The following is a 27,254-nucleotide window of genomic DNA, read 5'->3' as shown; positions in this document are numbered from 1 at the left end:
AATGTACTACACTTGTTTTGGTGTCTTCTGTTATGTTTTTTTTGGTTTAAAATTCAGTACCAATTAGTTGTCCTAACATATCTGTATAGTGAGACTTTATTTTTCTGAATTTATAGCTAAATGACAAGATTCAGGCTGCATTCAGCCACCATTTGCAGGAGCTACCTAAATATGTATATGTATTAAACTCAGAGCTCTATACATTTTTATATAGTGAGATGGTAAGCTAGGGTAGGACCTATGAGCATCACTTATTGTATTGCATCCTTTTTTTGGATTCTTTCTTTGTACAAAAAACTCAAAAGAAAACAAATCAAAACCGGCCTGTAGAGGGCGCTCTATCTGGTGCTCAGCTTACATATTCATCTGTATGCTCTTATGACAACTCACTGTGCCTTCACTGACCTGCCTCCTATTTTACATAATGCATCTAGTGGTGTGGGGCTAGGTAAAATAGGAGGCAAGTCAGTGAATGATCAGTGAGCTATTGTGGCACCCCAGGGGTCCGGTTGCCACAGTGGCATTGCCTCCCTGACAGAGGGTGTTGCCATTCCTGGAAGCAAGGAGGGGTCCCCTAGTCAGGTATACTAGCATGCAACACTTTCCTGGCTCCAGACCAGCAAGGGGAGCTCCTCCCCTTAGCAACTGGAATCTGGAGGCGGAGTTAGCAAGAGTTAGTGAGAGGAGTTGAAGTCAGGACGTCGACGAGGAAAGACCTAGGGAGTGGAGCTGCACGGCAATTCACCCCAGAGGAGAGAAGCGCTGAAGAACCAGACACCGGAGTCTGAGCTTGTGGGGCACTGAAGGCCCAGCAGCAGAAACCAGAGGGCAGGAGACTGCAGGTCTCCTGGCCCTATCAGACGCCCGGAGGCTCAGCAGCACGATAGGGCCCAGCACCGCCACGCGGGAGTGACACTCCAAGAAGGGCCGAGCTACCTGCCATACGGGTGAGCACAAAGACGTTTTACTCAGGGACGAGGGCCACAGCACAGCTATAAGCAGGGCCAAAGAGATTAGCGCAAAGGGAAGGCCTACAACTTCACCTGGCGATGTGGATTCCCAACTTGCTTCCAGGCCGCCCGGACCTCTACTACCAGCTAGTACCCATGCCCCGGTTTGCCTAACCACCACAAGTAAAGATAAGAGGAAACCGCCATTAAGTTGTGGACTAATTATTAACTGCGCCATCCTCTGCACTACACCGCACAGCAACATCTATAAAATAACCACTTCCTGCCCTGGAGCTAAGCTCTGCCTGTGGAGAGCTGAACCAACTCTGCTATGTCATCATCGGCTCCAGAGATTCTGCACCGCAGCGGCAGCTCCATATAGCCGCATACCACAGGTGGCGTCACGAACATTATATAAAAACTATAATCCCCTTTCCCAAGCTCCCATTTTATTGACCGCCCTGGGTCACGGACCGGGTCACCGCCACTGTGACATCTCCCCTAGCAACAACCAGCCCGGCTACCGAGTACCCCACGGCCCAGGGGGCGCGTCACTATCATAAGAGCATACAGATGAATACATAAGCAAAGCGCCGGATAGAGCGCCCCCCACAGGACGCCCTGGAGCACGAGCATATCATTATCTCCAAACTGAAAGTAAAGATTACACAAGAACCACAGGACTGATTTCATCAATCAAGATATCATTTTAATCAGTGTAATGTCGCCCACCTGACAGTGTATGTAGTTTACTGAGCACAATCCTGCTGACAGGTGTGCTTTAAGTTAAAAACATGTATCCAGTGAGATTCCACAAACAGGAGAGATGAATTTCGCTTGAGGCACAACTTGTCCTCAGTCATAGCAACTATGTATGCTTTGATTTAGGGCCAGTTGTGCCTAAAACACATAAGTATATGTAAATAAATAAATCCCAGGTTTTAATTAATTATGGAAGTTGGCTTTAGTTGTTTGCTTCGGCTACACCCAGCCTGGCAGCCATTCCCATCAGTGAATATTTAATCTAATTTACAAGACAGGTCTGTCAGAGTGAGAATATTTTTTGTACTAAACCACCACTATGGCCAATAGTGGGTTATCCTGATTGATGTCCACAAGCCCTATAATAGATATATAGAAAGTGGTTGTCTATGAGACAACACTTTAAAGGTATCCACCACCACCCACTACAGGTAGCAGAGAAGAGATCTTTGGCTACCTGTATGTCTCCATGTTGTGTACATGGCCAGACCTCAGGGTCAGAGATGCAACTTGAACCTTGTGGAGCCCAATGTATGATCTTCAACAGGGCCCCCAACTATCAAGGGTCTTTGCTATTACTGGTCTTCTCATATTGTCAAAAGGGACCTTTAAGGCCTCCATCGGTTCTAGTACACTATAATCATGCCCCTTCTCATTGTACTCTGGTACGTGTTGTGTAGTCAATGTGAGGTTTTTACCCTATGATGGAACGTATCATATGTACAACGTAAACTCATGAAGCCCCGATGTGCAGTACAAGCATGAATCATACATAAACCCTTTATTCCTATCTCACCTCTCCCAGAACATCACCTCCAGCTCCCTGCCCGTGCTCGTGGATGTAGTAAGGGTTTTCCTAATTACTTATAATGGCAAAAGTCTAGAAAAATATAAATAATTATACGGTCTTAGCTATACCAGAAAGCGTTCTTGATGATTTATACTAAGGGCTGCTGAAGAATGGAGGAAGTTCCTAAATGTTATCATTGCTAATGGTTTAATGATGCATTAAAATGTTTGAAGAGTTAGAACATTTTTCTTTTTAATTCTGTTGCGCTCATTTTTTTTAAACAAATTTCAAATTTAATTGATGGGAAAAATGTGTAGAGTTACGTTATAAAACTAACCTACAGGAAGTGGGTCAGATACCAAAATATTTTCTTTCCCACGGACTAACATATACAGTACAGTATATAAATTCTAATACCTTTGGATGTATTATGTAAACCCTTTGGTTTCTACAGTGCCAATCACAACAGTGTCCACTCATACGTTGAACGCATGCCCCATACCAACCCCCCCCACCTACATGCCACGCATATGCTAGAAACACACGGAATATGCACCACAAGCAATCTATACCAATTCTGCAAATGTACCACTCCCAGTTTGGACATGTGCTGAAACATGCCACTCACACTTTGTGCACATGTGCCACTCAAACACTGAACCAGTGGGCACATGCGCCACCTTAACTCTTCACCAATGAGTTACATGCACAACCCAAACCCTGGACCCTGACCCATATCCAGGACACATACCATACAAGCATCACTGACACACAGAACACTCAAGTATCATTCACATGCCGCTCACGTGTTGGACATTTGCCACACATTGCTCTAAGTACACTACGTATCAAACTATCTCACCAGGTCTCATTTTTCCAATTTTTGAACCCTGGTAAAAATTCTTACAAGCCACAACAGATCTCCGCCATCAGTCAGGTGGACTCTGCTCAAGCCATGAAAGGGCTTGTCTGGTCTTGTCTGGTTAGGCGGCGCCACACCGTTGTTGTGGGTGATGCTTGATAGCATCAATCCTATTTTATTCCTGGGACTTATGGCTCTGACTAGTCAGGAAGCAACGTAGTTAAACTTGTTGATTTGGTTTCTGTCTGTTGTCAGCCTTGGGTGGGGCTGTTCTATACAAACCCCTGAGAACCAGTTCCCATTGCCAGTCAATGGTTCAGCTATTCTGGTTCAAACCTCTGTTTTGTACCAATTTTACCCATTCTTTGACCCTTGCTTAATATTTGACTACCAGCTTGTTTTATGATTCTTTTTCTGATGTGACCTCTTGGCTTTGACCCTGCTTGGCAACCATTCCTATCTATGGTTTGTGTAGCACCCTGAGGATTCGGCTGCTACAGGAGTATTGCACCTCAACCCAGAGGTGTGATATTCCACTCCCGGGTAAGGAAGGAGTGTGGAACTGAGCTCAGATAGACTGCATGCATTACATACATCCCATTTCCGGGGAGCAGGCCGACGGCACTCCCACTTAGAAATGTGCAGGTGCGACCGAGCCTGTTCCTGGCTGGAGTGGGAGGGGGGAGGAACATCCCATGTAGTGTAGGGGCAGATAGGGGGAGCAGTCTGGGTAGTGATAGGAGCTCATTGGGTGCTGGTCACCTGAGCTCACACATAGAGGGATATATAAGGAGGGCACCAACTTAGAATCAGGGTCAGACGCAGAGGAGCCTGTCAGACGCAGAGGGTCAGTCAGTCAGTGCAGAGGACAAGTCAGCAGGAGAGGAGGAGCGGAAGCTGGCAGAGGAGCAGCTGAAAGAAAGAGAGGCCCTGAAGAGAGAGAGTGGAGTGAAGAAAGACCCAGAGGGGGACAAAGAAGGGACCCAAGAACCCAAATAAGAACACCGGGTGAGGAGTCAGCAGAAGGGTACCGGAACCCAAGCTGGTGGGGGCAAAGACATTCCCCAGCCAGAGACCGGAGACCGTGGGCAGTGTCTGTCACGGTCACCCACTACATTCACCCTGAAGGCACACCACAGGAAGGGTCAGGGAACCTAAGGCCAAAGGTTGCCCAACAGAAGGCCCGAGGGAGCTGGACTTAGGTGAATCACTGGTGGGGACGGCTGAAGAAAGGACAGAGGGAGAGCTCAGGGCCACGCTCCGGACTTGTTTGGGGGTTGGCCGGATCCAGGACCTGGTGGACGCAGCACGGCTCGGGAGGTCACTTGGAGCTAGAGTGACCAGGAACATCTGCAGTAAGTAAAGACCCTTAACTGCACAACCCGAGTCTGTCATCATTACCGGCTGCACCGCACCACCACAACCCCCATCCTCTGCGCCTGTCCCCTCTGAGGCTATACCCCTCCCGTTGGGGGTTATCCCACCAAGCTGCGCATCCACCATCAGCCTCAGCGGACCCTGCTGCAGCGGCGGCCACAGTGACCGCATCACAACGGGTGGCGTAGTCGACACAACGAACTTTAATAACATCAGTAAAGACTGCCACATAACACTGAGCTTGACGCCCTGGGCACGGGACCGGGTCACAGCCGCTCGGAGACTACAACCCCCCATCTGATCCGGTGCCGGGTATTCCCCTCAGAAAGGAATATGTCCCAGGGGGCGCGTCATTTGCACTTCCAGATGGCAACCCTTCCATGGTAGCAATCCACTGGGTACTGTTGTAAAACCAGATCCATGATTAGGGGTAAAGGGTATCAGGATTCCTCTGGAATCTGCCAGATGAAGTGACTTGTGGCAAGTTTGTCCGAGGTATACTTTTTGAGTCGGTGGCTACAGGCAGAGCAGACGCAACATCTGGGATTTTTATATTGTTGGCCTATCCCTAGGCTAGGTCATCAATATCTGATCGTGGGGTAGTGACAACCGGCACCCCCGATGTTAAGTGGCACCCAGCACCCCCTGCCAATCATCTGTTCCCAGTGCGGGTGGCGATCGCTACACAACTCTGTTGAATGCATTGTGGCTGCGCCTGAGTACTACGCATCTGCATCCTATGGATTCCAATAGAGAGCAGATGTGCAATATCTGCCTGCGACTACTAAACAGTTGACAGAGCTGTTCAGATCCACAACTGAGCACATCCGGCCACCACCAGCAGGGAACAGCTGATTGTCAGGGGTGCTGCTTATCACACCCCCACCTATCAGATATTGATGACCTATCCTAATGATTGGCCATCAGTCTGAAAGTCCTGGACAATTCCATTAAACCACACCCCTTCAGAGTTTTGCAAAAGTGGAGGCAGCTTTCCAGATTATCCTTCCAGACTTCAGTACCTTGCTTAGTTTTGTTACATAGCCTGTATTTGTAATACAGCTATGTGCAGAAGCTCTGAGGCTTCCTACATTCATTTGCACAATCTACATCTGTGAATGCTAGTCAGATTCTGAATAAATTCATTATGACACAACAAAAAGCACATGATGGTCACAATTAAAGTCAAGTACAATACTGATGAATTACAAATAATATGATAATTTAAATCTGCAATATAAGTGGCTAATCTACATTGTCACATTTGTATTGATTTAAACAGCCCTTGAAGTGTTTCGTACATGCACTCACAAACTCTTGAAAAATGATCATATTTAATTTTACACAAAGGAGATTAAGCTACGGTCCACCATGTCTTCTGTACGCTAACTGCAACGCAGCCCGTAATTAAATAGCATTAGGAAAATGTGAAAATAATGAGTAGATGCACTTCTGTATTCCTACTGAAATCAGCTTTACTAGATTAAACTGTTTACAATTAGAAGATTACATTACATTATAAAAAGTCACCAAATATATGGTATTGCTAGAAAACGGCAGACCTTTAAAGGCTACAGTATGTACAGCGTCACACAGATGCTCTTAAATTGTTCATTTGCTTCCTGACCTAAATGCAAAGTAAAGCAACTTTCTAAATCATATTCATTAAAAAATATTCTACCATTTTGCTGATGCAGAGTGTCTGCAAGTCCTTTATACTGTATACAGTGTGATTCACTCTCTACTTTGCCCGGAAAAATTGCTATAACTTCTAAAAGACGGTCGACCATACTGAAATTTGGACTTTACATACATTGGTTCATGCTCAGTGACAGTGACGAGAAACATCCTTGAGCCGAGTGGTCTTGCTGACTTGTCGCTGTCATGCGTCTGAGTTTGAACCTTTGAGTCTGTGCTTTGTGGTTGGGTTCTCTGTCTGCCGAGCCACAGCAGTTACACATTTTCGGCTGGTGTTTAGTTTCAGTTATCCTTGCTTCTGTCTTTTTTGGGTAACAGGTGTTTTCATTTACTCATTTGTCTGCCCTATCACCTTTATATACTTTCCCCCTGCTGGTATTTCCTGCTGGGGATAGTCTCATTTGGATGTCTAGCCATACTGTTGTAGTTTAAGCCAGTCAGTGAAAGATCAGCAAGGGTTTATTTCTCTGCTGTTTATGTCCTATTACGCTGCACCAACTTCTCTTTCTTTTTTTAAAGTAGAACACTTAAAGAGATGAGGCTTTTTAGAAAGGGCAAAAAACATCTTTATCATAATACATTAAAAAATAATGACAAAATAATTATATAAATATGTAAAAACAGGGCAATACAAATACAGAAAAAAGGTGGGTATACCTGGATAGAGATATAGTGCAGTATACTGTTAGGTCAATCCAAAATCTGTTAAATATTATATTATAGATGAAGGTTTAAACCATATAATAAAGATATAGTATAAATATATACACTGCTCAAAAAAATAAAGGGAACACTTAAACAACTGAATATAACTCCAAGTAAATCAAACTTCTGTGAAATCAAACTGTCCACTTAGGAAGCGACACTGATTGACAATCAATTTCACATGCTGTTGTGCAAATGGAATAGACAATAGATGGAAATTATTGGCAATTATCAAGACACCCTCAATAAAGGAGTGGTTCTGCAGGTGGGGACCACAGACCACATCTCAGTACCAATGCTTTCTGGCTGATGTTTTGGTCACTTTTGAATGTTGGTTGTGCTTTCACACTCATGGTAGCATGAGACAGACTCTACAACCCACAGAAGTTGCTCAGGTAGTGCAGCTCATCCAGGATGGCACATCAGTGCGAGCTGTGGCAAGAAGGTTTGCTGTGTCTGTCAGCGTAGTGTCCAGAGGCTGGACGCGCTACCAGGAGACGGGCCAGTACACCAGGAGACGTGGAGGGGGCCGTAGGAGGGCAACAACCCAGCAGCAGGACAGCTACCTCTGCCTTTGTGCAAGGAGGAACAGAAGGAGCATTGCCAGAGCCCTGCAAAATGACCTCCAGCAGGCCACAAATGTGCATGTGTCTGCACAAACGGTTAGAAACCGACTCCATGAGGGTGGTATGAGGGCCCGACGTCCACAGATGGAGGTTGTGCTCACACCCCAACACCGTGCAAGACGCTTGGCATTTGCCACAGAACACCAGGATAGGCAAAGTCGCCACTGGCGCCCTGTGCTCTTCACAGATGAAAGCAGGTTCACACTGAGCACATGTGACAGACGTGACAGAGTCTGGAGATGCCGTGGAGAGCAATCTGCTGCCTGCAACATCCTTCAGCATGACCGGTTTGGCAGTGGGTCAGTAATGGTGTGGGGTGGTATTTCTTTGGAGGGCCGCAAAGCCCTCCATGTGCTCGACAGAGGTAGCCTGACTGCCATTGGGTACCGAGATGAGATCCTCAGACCCCTTGTGAGACCATATGCTGGTGCGGTTGGACCTGGGTTCCTCCTAATGCAGTACTATGCAAGACCTCATGTGGCTGGAGTGTGTCAGCAGTTCCTCCAAGATGAAGGCATTGAAGCTATGGACTGGCCCTCCCATTCCCCAGACCTGAATCCAAATGAGCACATCTGGGACATCATGTCTTGCTCCATCCACCAACGTCACGTTGCACCACAGACTGTCCAGGAGTTGGCGGATGCTTTAGTCCAGGTCTGGGAGGAGATCCCACAGGAGACCATCCACAACCTCATCAGGAGCATGCCCAGGCATTGTAGGGAGGTCATACAGGCACGTGGAGGCCACACACAATACTGAGCCTCATTTTGACTTGTTTTAAGGGCATTACATCAAAGTTGGATCAGCCTGTAGTGTGTTTTTCCACTTTAATTTTGGGGGTGACTCCAAATCCAGGCCTCCATTGGTTAATAAATTTGATTTCCATTGATGATTTTTGTGTGATTTTGTTGTCAGCACATTCAACTTTGTACAGAACAAAGTATTCAATGAGAACATTTCATTCATTCAGATCTAGGATGTGTTATTTGAGTGTTCCCTTTATTTTTTTGAGCAGTGAATATTTCATGTATACAAAGCATACCATAGAATATAATGGACTTGATAGCAAGAAGTCTGTATAATAATGGGCTCAATCTCTGCAAGAATCCTGATAAATTCTTATAGCTACATCTCACAACAATATAAGTGAAGTTGGACTAGGAGATGGCACACTTAAACGGGATATTAACACTATAATATACATAGTAAAAAATATCAATGTGATGGCAATAGATGGCATAGCAATTTTAGACCTTCCACAAAAATATCAGACAGATAGAGACCAATGTATAAAGGTAATGTGACGCTCACAGCCCTCCCTGGGAAATGGGGTTACTCGGAGCCGGGTCAGTGTAGGTGTCTCGGGGTTGCAGTCGTGGCCCGGACCCGGTCCGTGCCCAGGGCGATCACATAAAAGATTTAATGGGCTTTCAGGGTTGAGTGCTAATTTTCCGACTACGCCATCTACGGTTCCCGGTGATGGACACCAGCGCTGACTCAGTCCACTGAGGCCGGTGTGACAGGCAGCTAAGATGGGACGGCTCCCCGCAGGCGGAGCGGACCTCAGGGCAGTGTGAGAAAGGATGGTGGGTGCAGTGCCGCGCAGGAAATAACAGGCTGAAGTGGGATGTGAAGTCATCCAGGGTATTTTACTCACTTGATGAAGTTTCAGTCACAAAGCTTCCCTCTGCTCCCCACGGCGTGCTGCGGCCACCAGGAAGGGGGTCCAGCACTTTCCAGATAGATCAGGAGCACCTGTCGAGACCCCTCTGGTGTGTGTGTTCCTCTCCTAGGTGAGTTCTCCCACTGAGTCTCCACTTGACTGTTTGTGTGGTTAGAACTAGGTGTAAGGCTGATTCCCACTGGATGAACGCAGGTAGAGAGGTACAGGTGGTGTATGCCGCTCCGTCCGTATCCCTCCTGGGATCCACTAAGCCTCCGGGCTTTTCTGACTGAGACGTGAAGTAACAAAGTCAGATATCGGGGGCCGGTCACCCCTCTTGAAGCAGGAGTCCCTCTGACTAAGCCAGAATAAAGAAATACAGGTGGCGTATGCCGCTCCGTCCGTATCCCCCTGGGATCCTTTTGCCTGTGGAGCTTGTCTCCTCTGCTCCCCTCCAGGCCTTCTTAGGTAGAGACCTTGACCGGGTAGAGGCAGTGGTTAACTCTGACCCGCTCCTCGTCTTAAGGCCAGAGAACGAGGACTGTGTATCTTCAATAGACTGCAGGTTCTAGCAGAAGGCCACAATCAGCTATGAAGATCACAATCAAAGAACCTTGAACTTAAGATGGCGATTAAATATAAATGAATAAGTGTAACATAAAAATGTGTTCTCCACCCTCACCCACTACATGGTTCCCCTTATCTTTGGTTCCCCCCATCTCCTATATACTGGGCCGGGGCAGCACCCTGGTGCATTTGGGCCCCCTTCAGGACAGGAGTGGTGTAGTGTTGAATGGTGAAGTGGTGTCCCGAGAGATGCTCCATCCTTACCTGGAAGAGGAGATACCACACCTCTACTGAGGTGCAGTACCCCTGTGGCGACTGAACCCTCAGGGGTGCCACAGTAACATTACCAGCAGTACAGGAGTCCAGGAACCCACCACACACGACACGCAGTTCGAAATGAAATGCTTTGTCCGGTTTTTTAGGAGGAATGTGAAGCGCTCGACGGCCTTTCAGGCAGCATAGGTCCAAGATGCCATCGTCTAGTCTGTGGTTAGGCCTATCTCAGCACACCCAGGAACCACTAGGGACTGCAGGGTCAGGATCTCTAGTCTGTACAGGAACCTGCAGGGTCAGTTGCAGTTTTTAGTGTGTTACCTATTTTTCCAAGTGTGTTGCTACACTATCATAACAGTCGCCCCACCGGTCATCTCCACTACGAGATAGACTTGCTGCATGCCTTTCTGCGCGTCAGTAGTTTATGTGTGGTGCTTGTGTGGCACCCCAGGGGTCTGGTTTCCACAGTAACAGCAATGTTATGTCTGAGAGCAGGTGGGAGGTCTCTTGGTCAGGGATCCTATGCATGCCACACCTCCTGCCCAGTCCTGGGAGGGGAAGAACTTCCCCTATATAAACCTAGGGCTGAGGCAGGGTTAGGGAGTAGAGAAGAAGTAGAGACAGAGAAGAGAAGCAGATCTAGGAAAAGAACATCAGGAGCTCTGTGGGAGCAGTGTTATAAGGAGTCAGGGGCTGGCAGCTGCAGAGCTCGCCCTGACTGAGAAGCTATCACCGGACCCGGAGTCCGAGGCTGTGGGGACTAATCTTTACCCAGCAGCAGAAACCGCCCGGCAGGGGATTTCAGGTCCTCTGGCCAAGAAACCCGAAGGCACGGTCACACGCGTGGGACCAGCACCGCCGTCGTGGAGCGGACGCCACTAGAAGGCCCCGAGTCACCGGCCATACGGGTGAGCACCACACGGTACACTCAGGGACGTGGGCTACTTATACCCGCCTCTAGCAAGGTAGCCAGAAGAGTACAGTCAGTTTGGGAGGCCTACAACTCTGCCTGGCCAGGGGAGATCCCATCTGCTCAAGGACTGACCAGGCCCCGATCGCTAGCCAGTACTCCGGGAGGGTCTATCTTTATCACCAGTAAAGACCCTGAATTACACCGCATCGTCTCTGAGTGATTCCTGCTACCCCCATCATCCACGTTGGCTGCCCTGAGGCCATACCCCTCCCGTTGGGGGTGATACTATCACGCTGCACAATCCTACCACCGGCCTCAGCGGTCTGCCCTGCAGCGGCAGCTCCTTCGCTGCATTCAACGGGTGGCGTAGTCGTCCAACATCTACCGCTAATACATCGCCGCTCAGTTTGACTCCCTGGGCACGGACCGGGTCACCGCCACGAGACTACAACCCTCAACAGATCCGGCTCCGGGTAAGCTCCCGTGCGCGCGATGCCGCGCGACGAAGGCCCAGGGGCGCGTCAACTTTTGGCGTAGTCGGCAGGATTTCGTGCCCGCAACCACCGGGTACTGCGTGCCTGAAAAAGACTGTTCAAACTTACCAGTGGTGAAGATTCCCGCCATCCGGCGCCATCTTCTGCCTTCTTCCCGCCATCCGCGAAGTTTTCCCGCCATCCGGCGCCATCTTCTGCCTTCTTCCCGCCATCCGTGGAGTTTTCCCGCCGTTGGACGCCATCTTGAAGACGCCGCGCGAGAAGAAGAGGGGCGTGGACTCCGAAAGCGCGCGAGAACTGAAGCCCCGCCTCATGTCCGGACGTTGCGTAAGGTCCTGGAAGGAGCCCAGCAGACGCCGACGTCACAGGAGCGCGACGGAAGGTCCTCAACCCTGACGATCCACTGCGGAGCCGCGGCCTACGGAAGAGGATCATCGCAAGGTAGGCCACGGTCCACTAGGGGGGAGGAAGATGTCGGATACGGAGGAGAGCTTCACTGCCTCAACCCCCGCCAGCGCCACCGCTGCTGCAGTCATGCCTTTCACCATGCCCTATATCCTGGGAGCGGCCTGGCTACCCCAGTACTCAGGGGAGTCACATACCCTGCATGACTTTAGAGAAAAGCTGGATAGCCTCTTCCAGGTGTATCCCCTCACAGAAGAGCAAAAAGTGAGCATCCTGGTGGCCCAATTAACCGGGGCAGCCCAAAGGGAGGTAAAGTCCTGGCCACCTGGGGGAAGGACTGTTTCGGGGATACTAACCCGGCTGAGGGACACCTTTGATACCCGCACCTCAGCCGAGATCAAGCTTAGATTCTACGGGTGCAAGCAGCGAGCACACGAGAGTATAAGGGACTATGCCCTGAACCTACAAGAGGCCCTGAGAGCCATTAAGCAGACCGACCCTGACGGCGTGGGAGACGAGGACAGGCTGTTGACTGAACAATTTATAGAGGGTTTATATTGCAATGCCCACCGAACCCAGTTGCGGGCAATGGCCTTACAGGACCCTCATCTGGGATTTGCACAGTTCAAGGACAGAGCCATCCGGGTGCTCCGAGAACCGGCACCAGGTGGCGTTGTGACCCACAGACGCCCCACTACCACTTACCACCAGGAGGCGGCACCCTTGTCGGCAGGGCCTGTGGGAGCTGATGCGCAGGCTTTGAACAATGACCCGGCTCCAGACCTGCACCATCAGGTCCAACAGCTAGCTAAAAGCGTTGCCGCGCTAACCCGAACTGTGCAGTCTTTACAGGTTTCCACTCCAGGGAAGATCCAGCTGGCATCCGGACCGGAGGACATCCCGTGGCGTCGACCAAGGAGGACCCCACCGGCCAGAGGAAGACCCAGCGACCGATACAACGAGGACGGACAACCCATCTGCCGCCGCTGCAATCAACCCGGACATATGGCAAGGTACTGTCCTTTAAACTGGCACAACCTGGGGTAGAGGGCCAAACCCCAGGAAAAAGATCATCAGGCCCATCGAACTGGCGCGACAAATATGTGGGAGGACGTCCAGTCTTGCCTGTGGTACTGGATGGCATCCCCATGAGTGCCCTACTGGACACCGGGTCACAGGTTACCACTATCCCGTACGTGCTCTTCAAGCAGTACTGGAATGACTCGGATATCACCCGCTACCCTGACGACGACTTGAGTATCATCGCCAGCAATGGTCAGCCCGTGCCACAGATTGGATTTAAAGAGGTGACCATTAAAATCGGTAGAGTCGAATTGGCGGCACAGGGACTGATCATTGTAGACATTGACAAGCACGAGAGTCACCCAAAGATAACTCTAGGAACTAATGTAATTGAAAATTGTCTTGCAGAGGTGATTTTCCTTCTACAGCAGGTTGCCAAGAACGCCAGCTCCGGCCAGCAGCGAGTGCTCCAGAAAGAGATCCGGGCACTGATGCGACGGCAACAGATAGAACTCTCCGGTGGTGAGATTGGTAGCGTAAGAATGTGTGACCCTTTTCCTATTGCCATGCCCCCAAAAAGTGAAATGATGATTTGGTGCCGGGCAGCTATTGATCTGAGAGGTAGAGATTACCAGGCAATGGTAGAACCAGTTTACTCAGACAGTAGGCCCACCATTTTGACAGCACGGGGGGTGGTCAATGTACGCCATGGGAGGGTGCCCGTTCGCATAATAAATATCGGGAAGAGGGAAGTGTACCTGCCCCGGTATGCCACGCTAGCCAAATTGTATACCATCAATCAAAATTCCATACAGTCCGTAGAACCCTTGCCTCCATCTTCCCCGGAGGAAAGTAACGGCTCTAAGGAAACAATGGAGGACTGGTGTCAGCAACTACATTTGGGTACTGACTCCACTCCCTCACACCAGAGACAGGAAGTCTATCGGGTGGTTCAAGAGTACGAGAGAGTGTTTAGTAAACACCCGTTAGACTTCGGGCGAGTCAAGGGGGTAGAACACCACATCCCCACGGGAGACCACCTTCCCATAAAAGAGAGGTATCGACCCGTACCCCCTGCACACTACCAACACGCCAAGGGGATGCTTAGGGACATGAAGGAGGCTGGGGTGATCAAGGATAGCTGTAGCCCCTGGGCAGCTCCACTAGTCTTAGTCAAAAAGAAAGACAACACCATGAGGATGTGTGTAGATTACCGGAAAATCAACCGTATCACACACAAGGATGCGTACCCCTTACCAAGGATAGAGGAGTCTTTGGCTGCTTTAAGATCTGCTAACTTCTTCTCTACCTTGGATCTCACTAGCGGGTACTGGCAGGTTCCTGTAGCAGAGGCGGACCGGGAGAAGACCGCATTCACCACCCCGATGGGACTTAGCGAGTTTACCTGCATGCCATTCGGACTCTGTAACGCACCAGGAACCTTTCAACGATTAATGGAGTGCTGTCTGGGCCACAGAAACTTCGAGACGGTCCTGTTGTACCTGGACGATGTCATCGTATATTCCAAGACTTACGAGGACCACCTGAAACACCTGGCGGAAGTGTTCGAAGCTCTGGCAAACTACGGCCTAAAGGTAAAACCCTCCAAGTGTCACCTCCTAAAACCAAAGGTGCAGTACCTGGGACACGTGGTGAGCGCTGACGGAGTGGCTCCCGACCCTGATAAGATCACCGCAATTAAGGAATGGCCAAGTCCCTCCAGTGTAAAGGAAGTGCGGCAGTTCCTCGGGTTGGTAGGCTATTACCGCAGATTCATCCCCGGTTTCACCAAAAAGGCAGCTCCTATGCAGGACCTCCTGATAGGCCAGTCCCGGAAGGCCAAGAACCAGAAGCCGCCCTTCAAATGGGAGAAGTTAGAAGAAGAGTCCTTCCGCCAGCTGAAGATGGCCCTCACGGGGGATGAAATCCTGGCGTACCCTGATTACAGCCAACCCTTTATCCTCTACACCGACGCAAGTAACATCGGGCTAGGAGCCGCACTGTCCCAGATCCAGCAGGGGAAAGAACGAGTAATCGCTTACGCCAGTCGAAAACTGCGACCCACCGAAAGAAACCCTGAGAATTACAGCTCATTTAAGCTAGAGTTCCTGGCAGTGGTGTGGGCAGTCACCGAACGCTTTAAGCACTACCTCGCTTCTTCCCGGTTCACCGTGTACACGGATAACAACCCTTTGACACACCTGGACACGGCAAGACTCGGTGCCCTAGAGCAGAGATGGATGGCCCGTCTGTCCAACTACGAGTTCACAATCAAATACCGGGCAGGACGCTCCAATACCAACGCGGACGCCCTGTCCAGGATGCCAAACCTACCGGACGTAGGAGAAGATCCAGAGGGATTGGAAGAAGTCGAACTCCCCGCGTTCCACCGTCATGGGACTATCCAGTATTCCCATCGGGTAAGGAGTAAGCAAGCCGCTACGTTTAACCCCTTGCCTCACTACAACTGGGAGGAAACGCAAGACAGTGACCCTGCCGTCCGACTGGTGAAGGAGATGCTGACTCGGCCAGAGGCTCGCCTTGACCCAGACGCTCCGGAGGAAGCCAAACAACTGTGGGCTGAGAAGAGTCGACTGTTCCTTTACAAGGGGAAGTTGTGCCGCAGAATGGTTAACTCCCGGACGCATGAACTAATCTGGCAAGTAGTGGTGCCACGAAGAGACGCAGCCATGGTGATGGATGCATACCACGACGGGGCTGGACACTTCGGATGGAAGAAGCTGGAGTTCCTGCTGCGCGGGCGGTTCCACTGGGTAGGCATGAGGGGAACCATCGAGAGGTGGTGCAGAGACTGTGGCCCGTGCAACCTAAGAAGGAAGGACCGTGCCAGCCAGAAGACCCCACTTCAGTCCATCGTCACCAAGCAGCCGTTGGAACTGGTAGCCTTGGATCATGTAAAACTGACCCCAAGCAGAAGTGGCTACGTCTACGCGTTAACCATTGTGGATCATTACTCCCGGTTCTTGGTTGTCGTCCCCGTTAAGGACTTAACAGCTCAAACAGCAGCTAGAGTCTTCCAGCAGCACTTCTGCCGTCCACACGGGTACCCGGACCAAGTGCTGACGGACGAGGGACCTGCCTTTGAAGCGGAGGTCTTCCAGGAATTCTGCAATCTGTATGGCTGCCGGAAGATAAGGACGACACCCTATCATCCGCAAACTAATGGACTTTGTGAGAAAATGAACCAGGTGGTAATGGATCTTCTGAAAACGTTGCCCCTGGAAGAACGCAGTCTGTGGCCTGAGAAGCTGCCCGACCTGGTGGACCTATATAACTACATCCCTGTAGGTTCCACCAACTGTACCCCGGCTTACCTAATGAGGGCAAGGCCTGGTAAGCTACCTGTTGACCTGGAGATGGGAGTCCTGACACCCGAGGACACTTCACCAGAAGCAGACTGGGACACAGAAAGGCAGCAGCAGTACCGGAAAGTACAGGAGAGCGTGGAGCGAAGTCTCTGTCTCGCTAGGGAAAGACAAGAGAAAAATTACAACCAGTATGCTCCCGCTGTTCCCCTGGTACCCGGAGAGCAGGTCTTGAAGAGGAAGAGACGGCTCCACAAGTTGGACGACCAGTGGGAGAAGGACCCGTACACCGTACTGCCCCCAAGCCACGACAACCCAAAGGTTTGTACCATCAGTAAAGACGGAGGGGAAACCACAGCCATTGTATCCCGGGATCACCTGAAGAAGTGTCCCGAACAGCTACGGAACCCAGAAGGAGAGCAAGAAGACCCTCGACCCGTAGAGGAAAGGGAAGATATGGTTAGTACTGTGCTCGGAGACTTCCCTCGATCCTGGACTCAAGTCAATGGTGCAGTTGTGGTACCCGTCCTCACGTTCCTCCAACCAGCATCCCAAGTGCCTACGGAGCAACAGGTAGAGCTGGAAGAGCAGCCGGTCCAGGAGGCAGCAGACTCCACACAAGCAGAACAGGAGGATCAACCCTCTGCTCATAGTGAGCCTGCCGTACCCCTAGTGAGCCAAAGAGCCCGTAGACAGCTGCCCAGTTTACCCTTGACAGCTCCTACACCCTGTAGTTCAGGGCCAGACAGTCAACTCCGTAGGTCCACTAGGGCCACTAGAGGCCAGTTACCCGCACGTTGGAGGATTTGAAGTGTTTAAATTGTTTTATTTGTGGTCACCTGTCTGTTACTTGTAAATAATTATGTGTTTCTAGTTATTTTTAGGAGTCCTTGGTGGATTTACCGGGAATCCTTGTACAATTGGTTGGAGCGTAACCCAGGAATGGACTAAAGACTGTTAAGGACTCGGGGCAGGACAGACCCCTACCTGGTTACGTCTCCCTGTTTTGGTGAAATGGACACCTTTGTTTTCTTCAAAACTGCACCCGGTTGCGGACACGCCGTAACCATCTTATTGTGTTTTTCTTATTGTATTATTATTGTTTATACCTTGTTATGTTTAGTCCCGGAGTACTAAATTTCACTAGGGGGGAATGTGGCACCCCAGGGGTCTGGTTTCCACAGTAACAGCAATGTTATGTCTGAGAGCAGGTGGGAGGTCTCTTGGTCAGGGATCCTATGCATGCCACACCTCCTGCCCAGTCCTGGGAGGGGAAGAACTTCCCCTATATAAACCTAGGGCTGAGGCAGGGTTAGGGAGTAGAGAAGAAGTAGAGACAGAGAAGAGAAGCAGATCTAGGAAAAGAACATCAGGAGCTCTGTGGGAGCAGTGCTATAAGGAGTCAGGGGCTGGCAGCTGCAGAGCTCGCCCTGACTGAGAAGCTATCACCGGACCCGGAGTCCGAGGCTGTGGGGACTAATCTTTACCCAGCAGCAGAAACCGCCCGGCAGGGGATTTCAGGTCCTCTGGCCAAGAAACCCGAAGGCACGGTCACACGCGTGGGACCAGCACCGCCGTCGTGGAGCGGACGCCACTAGAAGGCCCCGAGTCACCGGCCATACGGGTGAGCACCACACGGTACACTCAGGGACGTGGGCTACTTATACCCGCCTCTAGCAAGGTAGCCAGAAGAGTACAGTCAGTTTGGGAGGCCTACAACGCCGCCTGGCCAGGGGAGATCCCATCTGCTCAAGGACTGACCAGGCCCCGATCGCTAGCCAGTACTCCGGGAGGGTCTATCTTTATCACCAGTAAAGACCCTGAATTACACCGCATCGTCTCTGAGTGATTCCTGCTACCCCCATCATCCACGTCGGCTGCCCTGAGGCCATACCCCTCCCGTTGGGGGTGATACTATCACGCTGCACAATCCTACCACCGGCCTCAGCGGTCTGCCCTGCAGCGGCAGCTCCTTCGCTGCATTCAACGGGTGGCGTAGTCGTCCAACATCTACCGCTAATACATCGCCGCTCAGTTTGACTCCCTGGGCACGGACCGGGTCACCGCCACGAGACTACAACCCTCAACAGATCCGGCTCCGGGTAAGCTCCCGTGCGCGCGATGCCGCGCGACGAAGGCCCAGGGGCGCGTCACTTGCATTTCACTCTTGCCAAATTCCTTCTTCATTTGTTAACAATGTAAGGATACAGTTTGGAGGAATGCGTTTTCATTGTGAAAACCAATTAGAAAACTGAGTCCTTAAAGAAGTGGCAAAGTGAGTTTCTAAAGACGTTTGGAGGTTGACATGCGCCGTTTAAACCATGTATTGAAGCCTTCTTTGATGACAGTAATCTCCAAGGGACTGTGGTCACCAAGATCGCCTGATTTAACGCCGCCGGATTTTTTCCTTTGGAGCCATTTGAAAGGTCGAGTGTATAGTAAAAAGCCATGAACATTACAGGCACTCCGAGAGAACATACAGATAGAAATTCAGGCTATGACCCCAGACTTCCTCACAATACATCCAACAATATGGAACAGAGTGTGCAAGCATGCTTTGGTGCGAAATGTGAACATTTTCATCACCTACTTTAAGACAGTTTTTCATGAAACAAAGTATGTACAGTCTAAATTATTTCAGTACAATAGATCATCTCATTTATAAATGACAGCAATTTTTACGAGTAAAATAGCGAGTGAATCAACCTGTAGTTACTTGCTTTTTCAAAAAATATTACAAATCATTCAGTTTATTTCTTTGCTCTCTCCCTCTCTTCACCCAGTGTTGGGGCTCATGTGCTTGACGGTATTTTTGATCCGAGTGCGACTCGACAAAACATTGAATCGGACTGGAGCAAAATTATTACATGGTCGAGCCAGACTAAGGGAAAAAATCGCAGCATGTCTGAGTTGGATCCGATTATCAGATCGCACTGTGCTATGCAAGTCAATGAGTCTGGGGAAAAAACTCAGACTGCACTCGGATGACATCTAGTTGCAGTTAGATTTTCACTGACTGACAGAATGGAGAAGGAGGAGGCATTTTCTTATCCGAGAAAATCAAATCACACTCTGATCAAACTCTAATCAGTGTTTGATCAGAGTGTGATTGGCATATTTGACCCGATTCTCTCAGATGAAGGAAAATACGGTGGGGTGACCCTAGCCTTAAAGATAGCAACAGGGAGAGGGTTGTACACAGATTTCCACACCATGGAGAGGGGAGAAAGTATCTTACAGAGGGCAGACAAAAAGGCAATAGAAAATGGAGTGAAGTATTTGCAGGGAAAATAAGTGCACGGTAGAAGCTGGGATGATATATGAGCAGTGAAGATGGTAGCACCCTGGATACTCACAGACTTCACATCCAGCCTACATTACTTTAAAAGACACTCCCACAAGATGAAAATATGGAGATAGAACCAGGCTGAAATTTGAATATAATGGGGTCTAAAAATCAATGAAGGAATAAACGTTGCAGACTAAAGCTAAAGGTAACAACTAACATAGGTAAAAAAAAACCTTTTTTTTTTCATGTTAAAAGTGTGCATAGCCCAGCAATTTTACACATTACTATGTTCAGGGCTGGGTCATGTGTAGTGGGTGAACTTAGCAATTCAAAAAAAGAGACCCTTATTCTGGACAAACATTTCTTCATATGTACTAAGAAAGTATACGGCATTCCTGGTAGGTATAGGAGGGGCCTAAGTAGGGCTTCAACTAGTAATGAGCGAGCATACTCGCAAGTACTTGGTACTCGCCCGAGCATCTCAGTACTCGCCGAGTACTTGCGAGATGCTCGGGCGGATGCTCGAGTCCCCTCCCTGCATGATTGGCACTCTTTAGAGCGCCAATCAACATGCAGGGATTGCCTGCCGCTCACTGTAATGCCGCAGCCATGTTGGTTGTGGCATTACCGTGATTGGCCGTCAGCACAGCGTCATCAGGTCTATATCAGACCTGGTGCCGCCATGCTCGTCACAGTCACTCTGGAATCAGGCAGTGTAGGGAGAGATGCTACTGAGCTAGGGAGAGATTTGGTTGTGTATTAGGTAGTGTAGGCAAGAAAACAAGTACATTACACATATCCATCTCAACAAACAGTCCTTCTGGGGACTAATTCATCTGCAGAGATATCAGGCAGGCAGGGTGTATAGGCAGGCAGTGTATATAGCAGATTGCAGAGCATATAGCATGAGAGGCTCCATTCCAATTCTGACTTCTGCTGCTGTTAGACATTTCTAGACAAAGGCCCAGGTCTCAGGTAATTTTTTTTGGATCTTAATCCTCATTATTTGCTTATTATTATTATCATTATTATTATAAAAAGCAATCCAGAGAACACCGTTTTTCTGCGCCATTTGCTTGTTGGCAGAATACAGCCAGGTCCTTTCCATATTACAGTGCTAAAAATTCAGGTATTTAAAACTGTGGTTTGTCAGTCACACGGATCACATATACCGTAATTGCACTGAAAATACTGCCATTTTTGGCCCCCATTCAAATTTTTTTTTCAGTGTGTCAGCAAAGTTTTTGACACCGGTTTGCTGTTCAAAATAGTTACCTACAGGCCAGGTATTTAAAACTGTGGTTTCTCCATTACATATAACTTAGCTCCAAATTCAGCCATTTGTAGTGAGCGTGGAAGATATTGTCCTCCATTTAAAATGGGCAAGATGGGTGGCAAGGCATGGGGAACTGGACGTGATGGTGATGGTGCATGCAGAGGCCGAGGCTGTGGGCAAGCTGAAATTGTGCCACAACAAACACCCACATCTTCACGCCTGACCTTCCTGTCCCAATTCCTAGGGGACCGCAGCACACCACTATTGAACCCAGAGCAGTGTCAAAAGGTTGTTGGTTGGATAGCAGATAATGCTTCCAGTCACTTAGCCACCACCCTGTCTTCCTCGCGGTCAAGTCTCAGTAGCCGTGAGTCTGGACTGCATATTCCTCACCTCCTTCCTCCCACCATGCCGAGTGCCCGGAGACAACTGATCCCACACTTGGACACTCTGAAGAGCTGTTCACTTTTCCATTTATAGATTCGGGCCTCTAGCCCGGTCCACTTGAAGCAGGGCAAGAGGAGATCGCATGTAGCGATGCCCAAATATTTGAGCAGCCACGGTCACACGAAGGCGACGGTGGGAAAGTGTCACAAGAGGTGGACGATGATGAGACACAATTGCCAGAAAGTCAAGAGGAGGACCAGGATGCGGAAGTGGAAGACGAGGTGGTGGATGATATAGTAACTGACCCAACCTGGCAGGAGGACATGCAGAGCGAGGACAGCAGCACACATGGAGAGGGAGGCAGAGCACCCCAACAGGCAGGAAGAAAGAGTGTGGTGGCCACAGACAGAAGGCAGGCAACCGTTCCCCGTAACACCAACACATAGGAAGTTGCCAGTACAACTGTTAGGTCTTCCCGAGTCTGGTTGTTTTTTAACCACTTTGCACCAGAGCCTGTTTTTGCCTTCGTGACCGGGCCAATTTTTTCAATTCTGACCACTGTCACTTTATGAAGTAATTACTCTGGAACGCTTCAACGTATTCCCCTGATTCTGAGACTGTTTTTTCATGACATATTGTACTTCATGATAGTGGTAAAATTTCTTCGATATAACTTGCGTTTATTTGTGAAAAAATCGGAAATTTGGCGAAAATTTTGAAAATTTTGCAATTTTCAAACTTTGAATTTTCATGCCCTTAAATCAGAGAGATATGTCACACAAAATAGTTAATAAGTAACATTTCCCACATGTCTACTTTACATCAGCACAATTTTGGAACCAAAATTTTTTTTTGTTAGAGAGCTATAAGGGTTAAATGTTGACCAGCGATTTCGCATTTTTCCAACAAAATTTACAAAAACATTTTTTTAGGGACCACATCATATTTGAAGTCACTTTGAGGGGTCTTTATGACAGAAAATACCCAAAAGTGACACCATTCTAAAAACTGCACCCCTCAAGGTGCTCAAAACCACATTCAAGAACTTTATTAACCCTTCAGGTGCTTCACAGGAATTTTTGGAATGTGGAAGAAAAAAATTAACATTTAACTTTTTTCACAAAAATGTTACTTTAGACCCAATTTTTTTTATTTTCACAGGGGTAACAGGAAAAAATGGACCCCAAATTTTTTTGTGCAATTTCTCTTGAGCGAGCTGATACCCCATATGTGAGGGAAAACCACTGTTTGGGCGCACGGCAGGGTTCGGAAGGGAAGGAGCGCCATTAGACTTTTTGAATGTAAAATTTGTCTGAATAATTAGCAGACGCCATGTTGCGTTTGGAGAGCTCCTGATGTGCCTAAACAGTGGAAACCCCCCACAAGTGACACCATTTTGGAAACTAGACCCCTTAGGGAACTTATCTAGATGTGTGGTGAGCACCTTGAACCCCCAGCTGCTTCACAGAAGTTTATAATATTAACAGGATAAATTGCACCATGAAATTTGTTGTACAATTTCTCCTGAGTACACCGATACCCCATATGTGGGGGAAAACCACTGCTTTGGTGTACGGTAGGGTTCGGAAGAGAAAGGAGCGCTATGTTGGCTGGGATAGGTTGCAGACACCATGTCACATCTGAAGAGTCGCTGACATGCCGAAACAGCAGAAACCCCCACAAATGACCTCATTTTGTAAACTACACCTCTCAATGAATTCATCTAGGGAAGTAGTGAGTATTTTTTAATTTTTAAATTTATACCATTGGGCAGTGAAAAAAGCATAATTATATTTTTACCACAAAAAAAATGTTTTACCCTCAGATTTTACATTTTCACACAGGGCAATGGGTAAAAATGGTGCCGAAATGTGTCACACAATTTCTTCTAAAAGTGTCAATACCCCATATGTGGCTGTATCGTATCGCTCAGCCATACGGCGAGATCTGAGGGGGACGGAGCGCTATTTGACAATTGGAGAACAAATTATTGTAGAATAGGCATTTGGATTTGGGAGCACAAAATGTTCTGAATTTCTTTTGGGGGGCAAGGGCCATTTTGCTTTTCCAGAGCCTTTCTGCTACCAGTAACTTGGAAGTCCCTTATATTTTTAACAGATGACGGACCTGAGTGGGGACTAGCTTTTTTTGAGGACTGAGTTGAAGCCTTTATTGGGAACATTTTACGTAACATTAATTCAGATGAAACTCCTGCCGGATCCATTCACTGTAATGAGGCAGCAGAGTTACTATGGACTCCGTCTGGCCTCTGTTTAGCGGTGTCCTTTTATTCAGAAGTGCACAAAACTGTGGCCAACCGCACTTTTATGCACGCCTAAAACAAATGACACCGTGGGATCACAGGCCAGACGGCATCCACAGTGGCCTATATCTGCCTCATTACAGGGAATCTTCCGTCATGGGTTCCGGCTGAATCACGTATTTCAGAGATTTACACGGAAACCCTGGTGTAAGCGCTCAGCGCAGAGCGCAGGATAAATGTGAGCAGAGCCTTACTGCGATCTTTGGGAGACATAATAAACAAATCAGTAGCAGGTGAGGAATTGGTTTTATTTATTTTTTACGCCGTTCCTAGTGTGATATAACTGATTAGATTACTTTATTCTTCGGGTCGGTGCGATTACAGAGATACCAGATTTATATCAGGTTTTTATGACTGACAGCTGTCACACACTAAAAGATGCTTTTTTTTGCAAAATCTTGTTTTTGCATCACCATATTTTGAGAGCTATAATTTTTCCATATTTTGGCCGACAGAGTCATGTGACAGCTTGTTTTTTGCGGGACGAGTTGACATTTTTATTGGTACCATTTTTGGGTATGTGACATTTTTTGATCGCTTTCTATTCTGTTTTTTGGGAGGTAAAATTAACAAAAACAAACAATTCAGGAATTGTTTTTTGAGTTTTTTTTTTATGCCGTTCTGCATGTGGTAAAAGTGATCAGGCAGCGTTATTCTTCAGGTCAGTACGTTTACAGCGATACTACACTTACTGTATCTTTTTTTATGTTTTGGCGCTTTTACACAATAAAACAATTTTATAGAAAAAATATTTTTTTTGCATTGCTTTATTCTGAGCACTATAACTTTTTTATTTTTCAGCTGATGGAGCTGTATGGCGGCTTTTTTTTTGCGGAACAAGATGACGTTTTCAGCGGTACCATTTTTATTTCTATTTTGTTTTTTGATCGCATTTTTTTCCACTTTTTGTTTGGCGATATGATGGAAAAGCATATTTTTTGCTCCGTTTTTTATTTATTTTTATTACGGTGTGCACAGAAGGAGTTAATTAGTGTGACGGTTTTATAGCTCGGGTTGTTTCGGACGCGATGATACCAAATATGTGTACTTTTTTTGGTTTTGTAAAAATATACGGATTTATTGGTTTAATATTTTATTTATTTATTTTGTGATTTTTTTTAACAGTTTAAAAACTTTTTTTTTACTTTTTTTTATATTTTTACTTAGTCCCTGTATGGGACATTAATTTTTATTTTTCTGATCACTGATCTCATGTAATGTAATAGACATGTATTACATTACATGAGATCTTCGCTGACTGTTTCACAGTCAGTTTCCTGCCTGGCTTCAGCTGCAGGCTGAGCCAGGCAGGACACCATATATGGCAGTTTTGGAGGCGGTCATGTGACCTCCAGCTGCCATAGCAACCCCAGGTCCTGGAAGCTATCAGGGGTCGTCGGAGAGGTAAGTAAGACGACCCCCTCTCCTCCTTCTATCTTCTATATGCCGCGATCACTATAGATCGCGGCATATAGAACATAGCAAAGGGTTAACATCACTGGGACCTGATCCAATCAGGTACCGATGATGTCCCCTGTCAGGGCTAATGCTCTGCACCGGAATCGCAGCGCTTGCAGGACCCTGGGGGTCCTGAGCGCTGCGAGACCACCCACCGTTTTTAAACGTCGGCGCTGCACAGAGCCCAGCAAGCGCCGACGTTTATCTACAGTGGGCAGTCGGGAACCGGTTAAAGACTCTGCCGATAACCCCAAAAAGGTCATTTGCACCACCTGCCAGGCCAGCATCAGCAGGGATGGCAAAACGACCAGCCTGACCACCACCAGCATGATCAGGCACATGGCAGCAAAGCACCCGACTTTGTGGGCCGAACTCCAGGGTACAGGAACAGTGTCTGCGGGTGGCACCATTGCTTTTTCCGCTGTTGTGTATGCAAGCCAATCCCCTGTCCATGGTGCATGCAAAGATGCCTCCTGCCCTGCACCTGTCGTTGCACACTCTCAAGTAGCAGCATCAAGAAGCATGTCCACGTCCTTGTCCCAGCGCAGCGTTCAGTTGTCCATACCCCAGTCCTTGGAATGCAAGGCCCCACAGGCTACACTACTAAATTCCCACATTTCACGACTGCTTGCGCTCAAAATGTTGCCTTTTAGGCTCGTGGAGACGGAAGCATTCTGCAACCTGATGGCAGCGGCCGTCCCTCGGTACTCGGTCCCCAGCCGCCACTATTTCTCCCGGTGTGCCATCCCCGCATTACACAAGCACATGTCCCAAAACATTAGCCGTGCCCTCAACAACGCAGTTACTGGGAAAGTCCACCTAACCATGGACACGTGGACAAGTACTTGTGGGCAGGGACGGTGCATCTCGCTGATGGCACACTGGGTTAACATAGTGGAAGCTGGGACCCAGTCGGACCTTGAGACCAAATACTGACTAAATACTGAACGTGTTCACGTGGCCTTATACTGTGTCCTGCTGCCACATTTTGCTTTCTGTAAGGCCATGTTCCCACATTTAATATTTGGTCAGCATTTTACATCAGTATTTGTAAGCCAAAACCAGGAGTGGGTGATAAATACAGAAGTGGTGACGTGTTTCTATTATACTTTTCCTCCGATTGTTCCATTCCTGATTTTGGCTTCCAAATACGGATGTAAAATACTGGCCAAATACTGAACGTGTGAACGTGGCCTAAGGATACAAACCTAGCTAGCATTTCTTGGTACATTCTTTTTGGCAAGGGATGAATAATTAGGATTAAAAAAATTACCAAAAGTTAATTATAGTGTTGTAAAAAATGTAGGGTGAAAGAAAAGGTGGCAGTGGCAATGGATGGGTTAGTGTGAAAGAAAAAATAAGTTCCATACCCTGGCTAAGAATATGAGAGCCGCTAGCAGGAGCAGCAGATGAACCACCACTTATCATGTAGTAGTGTCTTGCATTGCACCTGTAATAGTAGACATAGATTGAGGGAAAAAGCAAACCCTTTTTTTCCGGATATCAGACAATCAATTTATTATAACAAAGGTCAATAGCTTTGATTATTAGGATGTTAAATCATGTTTTTAACAAATGATAAACCTGTTATCAGTACTCTGTAGGTATTTCTGCATAAAAAAAACATAGTTAGGATAAATCCCTTCCTGTTTTGACCAAGAAGAAGCTTTCATATTGTGTGGAGCCCCAATACAGCGCTCTGACGCGGAGCAGAGACGACAATTACATTAAGCCATGAGACAAGACGACACATTCTGCCCGTAGTGCCACACTAGAAATCAGATGAAAAATGTTTTCTTATTTATATCCACTAAAGAAAAACAACTGTATAATTATAGGAAAATAATATCCTTGTAAAGGCGCAGACTGTAATATAAATAGTGATATTTCCTGCTAATGAGCCATTTAAGACAGATTTTACTAAGTGAAGGCAAAGATATTATTATTGTAATCATCATTTATTTCTAAAGAACAAACATGTCGCACAGTTCAGCTAAATAGGATTGTGAAGAAAGTGACAATTAACATATAAATCTGTGCAGAAACCTGTGGCTTTAGTGGGTTGGATAAGAAATACCATCATTACA

This window comes from Phyllobates terribilis, unplaced genomic scaffold, assembly GCF_046119375.1.
Source record: "Phyllobates terribilis strain yellow unplaced genomic scaffold, ASM4611937v1 Scaffold_1__5_contigs__length_1240528914, whole genome shotgun sequence".
NCBI classification, from domain to species: domain Eukaryota; kingdom Metazoa; phylum Chordata; class Amphibia; order Anura; family Dendrobatidae; genus Phyllobates; species Phyllobates terribilis.
Note: the sequence above shows the minus strand (reverse complement) of the source record.